The following is a 6,632-nucleotide window of genomic DNA, read 5'->3' on the forward strand; positions in this document are numbered from 1 at the left end:
TGTGCAACAGGAAGCCAACTGGTGATGACCCACTGGGAACTTTCCTCCAGGTCTTTTTTTGGGGCTTCCCCATGTGATGCCACAAAGGCTGGCACTGCTAGAGCCCTGGGATGGACCCAGTATTTCCCACCCCACATTGTCTCTGCCTGTACAGAGATAATGGCCACTTATTCCCAGTGTGTGCAACACCCACGCAGCACTTCCCCTGCAAAAACAGAAGGCTCTCTAGGTTGGCAGGAGTGAACAGAGTCAGAGATGCCTTCTGCAACCCTACAGTAACAAACTGATCCTTGCCATATCCAGGCACATCCCTGAGCCCCTGAACCTACAGTAACAAAAGACCACCTGCTGTTGTCCAATCCTGTCTCTTTAACACCACAAGAACATACCCATGAGCTATCCCACCTCCTGTGTATCCATATCATAATAAACTAGTGTTTTCCTTCATCCCAGCTTTCCCATGCAACCCCACCATATCAGACTTTGGGAGAGGTGGAGGCTGTGTGTGGGGTGAGCAGTTCCTGTACTGGCTCCTGGCTGCACTGTGAGTGTTCAGCTCAGCCATGGTTGAGGCTTGGGGCCCACATTGTCTGAGGAATTGCCCAGTGTGGCACATCTGCTTGTGGCTGAGGCTGCTACCTCACCAACCACATGTGGCCAGATCCATCCCACCTGCACTACAAGAGCTGGGGATGTGCCAAGGCTGGGGATGTCCCTCCTTCAGTCAGCTCACATGGCCTTTCAGGTGCTTTGCAGGTGGGGTCTGGTTCCACCAGCCTGCTCACATCTTCCCTCAGCTAGTGGCTCATGTGGATTTTGGGAACCTGAGGATGTAGGAGGGGCTGGCCTAGGCAGAGAGAGTTTTCCTCCATCCAGCTCCAAACTTTCCCCTTCCCACCTCCCGACACTGCTCTGCTCTCTGCTGCCTGCGTGAGCTGAGGGACGCTGAGCATCTTCCAGGATCAGCCAGCTCCTCTGGAAGGAGCAGGGTTGGACGGGCTGCAGCACACATTTGGCCCTGGGTCCTCCCCCGGGAGCAGACCCTGAGCTTTCCTCAATGCCTGGTGGTGCTCGCAGTGCACCGGGAGCTGGGCTGCTTGGCGCCAGTGCTGGCCGGCAGCCACGCGCTGCTTTCTCCGCCGCTGCAGTGCTGGAGAGCTGAGCCGAGCCCGGGATCTGGGGAAACCCCCAGCTCTGCAGGGCTGGGGCCACCCTTGGGGGTGGGAATCTGAGAGCAGAACCTGATTCAGAGGGGTATCTGTGCAGGGGGTTGGAGCTGGCGCTGTCAGTGGTGTGCTAGGAGGAGGGATCTGGACTGTGTTGAGCCACCAGGTCTGAGCAGAGCTAGAGAGCTGCAATGTTGGGTGAGGAAGAAGGAGGTTTGGCAGTGATGTGGGGTCTGCTGGATGAGCAGGGCACTTGATGGGGCTGCATGCACCTGGGGGTCCTTGGGGCAGGATGTCCCTGGCACAAGGCAGCTCTGACATTACAGCTCTTCCTCTGCTCCATCCTCAGGCTCAGATGAGGATCATGAGCTCCACACACCTCCCTGCTCCTCCTTTCTGCTATGGCAAAAGGATATGTTCAGGCTGTCTGCAGCATCCTGTCCAACAGCTGGTCTCCCTCTCAGCAGCCCAAAAGGACTGAATTTAGGGACCATAGGGTCCCTTTCCCTTTCCTCTTGGGCAGAGGAAGCTGACAGCTCTTGTCCAGGCAGATCAAGGCTTGGACATGTGAGCAGACGTCTGAGGGTTAAATTACACTACCACAAACCCACGCAGAACAAGCTGAACTGGGCCATCACATAAGAGCTGTGTGCTGCCCTCCCTTCCTCTCCGCAGCTTTGCGTGACTTGCTGCTGCTGTGTCCTCAAAGATGTCCTGAGATCTTTTGCCAGAAGGAAGCAGTCCCATCCATGTACTGGTCTCCCATGTGCTAGACTAGGTGAAGAGATTGAGAGATTTGGGATCATGAGCTGAGACCTGGAGCTGGGCCAGCCTTGAGGTGAGATGTGTCATGCTGATGTACAGGTGCCCTGTCATGATGATGTGCTGAGGGATGGGGACGCTGGTTGTTGGCCATGCTGGCTGAGTTAGCACTTGCTGGATTTCTGCCTGGATGATGTGAGGGGAGCAGATGCATGGATGGAAGAGGACTAGGGGGACTGAAGATGAGTACATCTGAAGTCTGTGGTGTCCTCTCATGGTTTCTGTGCAGAGGGGACTGCCACAGGCTGTGTCTCCTCATGAGCAGGCTGATGGTGTAAAGCCTCTCCCAGTATCCATTTCAGAGCTGCCTGTCTGAGGATGCTTTATAACCCCGCAGCCTGGGCAAGGATGGGGCACACACATGCCCTGGAAGCCAACCCCAGTGACTGTCCCTGACATCCCAGAGACACAGGTGATCATTTCAGAGGTGCAGGTGCCTGCTGGATGCAGGGCATTTTGGGGCAATGGGACTGTGCGCTTCAGCACCAGCCTATTTGCCTTGTGTGGGACTTGCCCTGTGAAGCCTCCTGCTCAGTGGCTTTGCTCTGGCTGGCTTGGCATGTGTCCAGGCTCTGGCTGACGTGCTGTGGGCATGGCCCCGTCTGAAGTGCAGGCTTGTTGTGTGTTTACCCTGGCCAGCCTGAGGTGTACAGGAAACCAGAGAGCTCTGCTCCCTGGCTGTCACTTTATTTATTATGGTCACAGTTTGGGCTGCCCACACTGTGAAATGAAGGTAGCAAAAACCCCAAGTGCTGCAGCACAGTTCCTGCCCTGCCAGCCCTGCTCTGCTCTGATTCAGACTGCTATCCTGGACCTGGGAGCAATCCTGTCCTGGAGCAAGACACAGGATGCTCAGTGCTGTGCACAGATCATCCTGTCCGAGAGTAGGGTGGCTTTTCCCAGATGTGTCCAGCCACACTGTGCCAGGAGAAATTGCTTATGGATGCCTAAAACAATGTCACAGCACAGTCATTACCTGTGCTAACACCTGGATGTCCCAGTCTGGCTACATCTTCTCTGGCTCTTCACTTCTGCTCTGCAAAACAGTAGTGAGCATTGCCCGAGGTCTGCACTGCTGCTGCTCCAGGGATTTTCATCCATCTCACCTTGAAAGGAGGCATGGGGAAACACTGCCCAGCCACCACTGCAGTGTGTGGAGCCTGGGCTTACTCTTTGGACCCCAGTGTTTTGTTGCCTGTGGCTACCAGCTTCACACAGCCTGTTCCATCCCTGCTGACATGGCAGGTCCTCACCCTAGAGAGGACACCATGGTGGTGACTATAGTTGCTTTGAGGGTGGAGTTTAAGGTTTGGAGGCTGCTGAGGACTGGGAATATCTCCATGTGGGGTTGGGAGCAGACGCCTGTCAGAGACTTGAGCCATCCCAGCTGCTCCCACCACTGTGCACTGCAAGCAGCTGGGGGGGCACCATGTGAAGCACTGCATGCTGAGAGACTCAGTGAACTCGCAGCTGAGGAGTGAAGCAGAGCGAGGTGACTTACACACATGGCTGTTTACAGGGACTGCCCTCCTGCCAGGCCCTGACTGGCAGCAGCAAGGGCTGGGCTGGCATTTGGGGAGTGCAGTCCAAAACCACCAGCCAGCAACCTGGGAACATGAAACAAAACCTCCCAGCCTTCAGAGGGCTCCTGGTCCCTACAGGGTCACATGGCTTGCTGGATCGCATTGCTATTAAAGGGAGAAAGTGCTAGTGAGCTGATAAACAGGGGAAAGTGAGCCAGCTCCTGAAACCATGGACAACTTGGCAGCCCTTCTCCCAGAACAAACAGCTGGGTGCTGGAGCCTGCTAAACAAGAGTCAACACTTGGTCTGAAATCATTGACACAGTGTTTTAAGTCACAGAGAGTTAAATCTATGAAGGAGAGAGATACATTTGCCTTTTAAGGAGGATTTTAAGAGCTTGATATTTTGTTTTAATTAGGCATCTTAAATTTCTGTGTTTTTTACCAAAATAAAGTCGAGGCAGACCATGGCAAAATTTGAGTATGATTTTGAAGGCATTAAATTTACAGGGTGAGAGAGCAAGCAAAAATCAACTAACCAACGCAGAGATGCGGAACATGAAAATTTATTTACAAAGGAAAAACAGCGATGTTCTGGAGGGTGGATTTCTGTCCTGACTCTGCACATCATCTCCCTGGTGCCAGCCCTCAGCATCTGGATGCTGCCCATGGAGCCACTTCCTGGGCACTACACAAGGAGATGCTGCCCATGGGCAAGCTTGGCTGCTTCCCAAAGCCCTTAGTGGCTGTGTGCAGGCTGTCTTTTTGTTGTTCAGACCCAGGGGTATACCAGACACGTTCCTGCTCCCCATCCTCATGGCAGAATAACTCTTCATCTCTTCAGCAAACCCCAGCAGGGCTGAGATGCTGCTGATCCTGCTGATGCAGCCGTTCCTGGTACCTGCTGACATCTGTGAATCTGGGCAGGGTGGGGTCTGTCCTTAAGCCCCTGCCCCTGGAGCCTGCTCCTGGTTTGTGGCTCACATGGGATGGGAAAGTTCTTGGTGTTTCTTACGAAAAGTCCCATTGCTCCTGCCCTCCACAAGCCCAGATCCACGCCTTTGGAACAGGGGTGAAGCTGTAGCATGGAACAGCGCTGGGAAGCAGGGATAAGATGGGGAGAGAGAACCCGGTGGGGATACCCTCTGCCGTGTAGAATCCCCGGCTCCATCAGCATGCAGTGGTTTTGCTGAAGGAGGAGGCTCACCTCGGGGACGGGCACGGGCTGGTGTGTGCACATCCCGGCGGGATCAGCCGCCCCCAGGCTGGACCACGGCGTGCTCGGCTGCGGGGAGAGGGAGCAGCGCCCGGCGGGGCCCGAATGCAGGCATTCCTCCCGGCCGCGCCGCTCGGGCTGCGGCTGCCCTCTCCCGGCTGCCGAACGGGCTGAGCTTCGCTCCCCGGGCCGCATCCGCCTCCTCTGGGCTCCCGGAGCGCTGCAGAGCTGCGGCTCGCAGCCCTCTGTCCCCTTTGCCCGCCCCACAGGACCTTTGGTACCCAGCAACTCCGAGGCATCAAACTGGAGCTTCCCTGGGCGTTGTGTGAGCCCGCTTTTTCTGCTGAGAGTCACGGCAGGGGCGAGGAAAGCATCAGGCTTCAAATGGCCAAATGCTGCTCTTTACACTGGATGACAAAGGGCTCTGGGATACCTAAAGCCAGGGATCTTGTAGAATCACAGAATGGTTTGGGGTGAAAGGGACTTTAAAGATGGCCTTGTTGCAACATGCCCCTGCTCTGGGAAAGGTCATATTTCACTAGGCCAGAGGTTCAAAGCTCATCCAAGCTGGCCTTGAACACTTCCAAGGGTGGGACATCCACAACTTCATTGGGCAGCCTGTGCCAGAGCCTCACCACCCTCATGGTAAAAAGACTTCTTTCTAATATCTCATATAAAGCTCTCTTTTAGTTTAAAATCATTCTCCCTTACCTTGTTACTATCTGGCTTTGTGAAAATTCCCTCTTTTTATAAGCCAAGCTTCCTTTAAACAGTAATGTTGTAATGACTTGTTCTGCAGAGGTGACAGGTGCATCTCTGCTCCATGCTCCAGGTCTCCTGGTTCCCTGGAGCTCAGGGGCCCAGTACGGCTCAGGGGTGCAGTGGAACCCTGAAACAGTCAGAGCTTTGGGGACATCTGTCAGGAGATTTTTATTCTGAGCAAAAAACCCCAAAAAACCTCTGAAAAGCCAAAGTTTGGGAAGTGAAAAACCAGGAAAAGTATGGTGGAAAGAGCAACTGTGCTGTGTGGACTGTGTCAGGTGTAATTGTTATCCCAGACAGAACAGAAACGTGCTGGGGTTCAGGGAAAGGCAGGCAGCACAGAGGATGTCTTTGAGACAGAAATTTCCTGAGAGGGGTCAAGCCACACCCCATCCTCACTCAATTTTCACCAGGGTTTTGAATTTTGCTGCTCTATCCTCCAAGAAGCTCCTTCAGGCAGCAGCTTTCCAATCTTGAAAAAGGGAAAAGCATCCAGTTTGACCATTTTGTTTCAAGCTGCTGTTGCTGCTCCATGTGGCTCCAAGCAGAGCAGAACACCTGAGAGAGAAGAAGCATAACAGCTGAGGATAACAGCGTAACCTCTGCCTCTATGGCACCAGGATCATGAGAAGATGAGGGTCTTGAGGCTAGAGGCACCAGGAAAAAAGAGGACTTTCATATTTAACAGCAGGCATCCCTTGAGCAAGGACAGGTCTAAATGGAGAACAGACTACCCATTCAGGAAAGGGAGCAACAGCCACCCCTGCACCAGGGGGAGATGCTGTGGGCTAGAGATCATTGAGACACCAGGAAAATCTGATGTTTCCCTGTGTGTCACTGGGTTCACACCTGCTCCCCATGAGAAGTGACACCTGTGGAGCAGAGGGTGCCACTTGCAGTGGCAGGAGCAGCATGGCAGGGCTGTACACGGGGAGGAGGGGAGCAGTAGGGCAGATGAAGAAGTCTGTGACCGGAAAAGAGGGATTTATGTAATATGTCAAAACATATTGCACCCCAGGAATAAACACCCCAGGAATATCTATGTAGTTCCTTTTTTTGCCTCATGCCCAGCAGAGCAGGCCTTCCCTCTCTGTCAAGACAGTTCTCCATGAACTGCAAATCCAGGTGGAAGTTGAAATATGTT

Source organism: Onychostruthus taczanowskii, unplaced genomic scaffold, assembly GCF_017590055.1.
Source record: "Onychostruthus taczanowskii isolate IOZ18803 unplaced genomic scaffold, ASM1759005v1 scaffold70, whole genome shotgun sequence".
Classification (NCBI taxonomy): Eukaryota; Metazoa; Chordata; class Aves; order Passeriformes; family Passeridae; genus Onychostruthus; species Onychostruthus taczanowskii.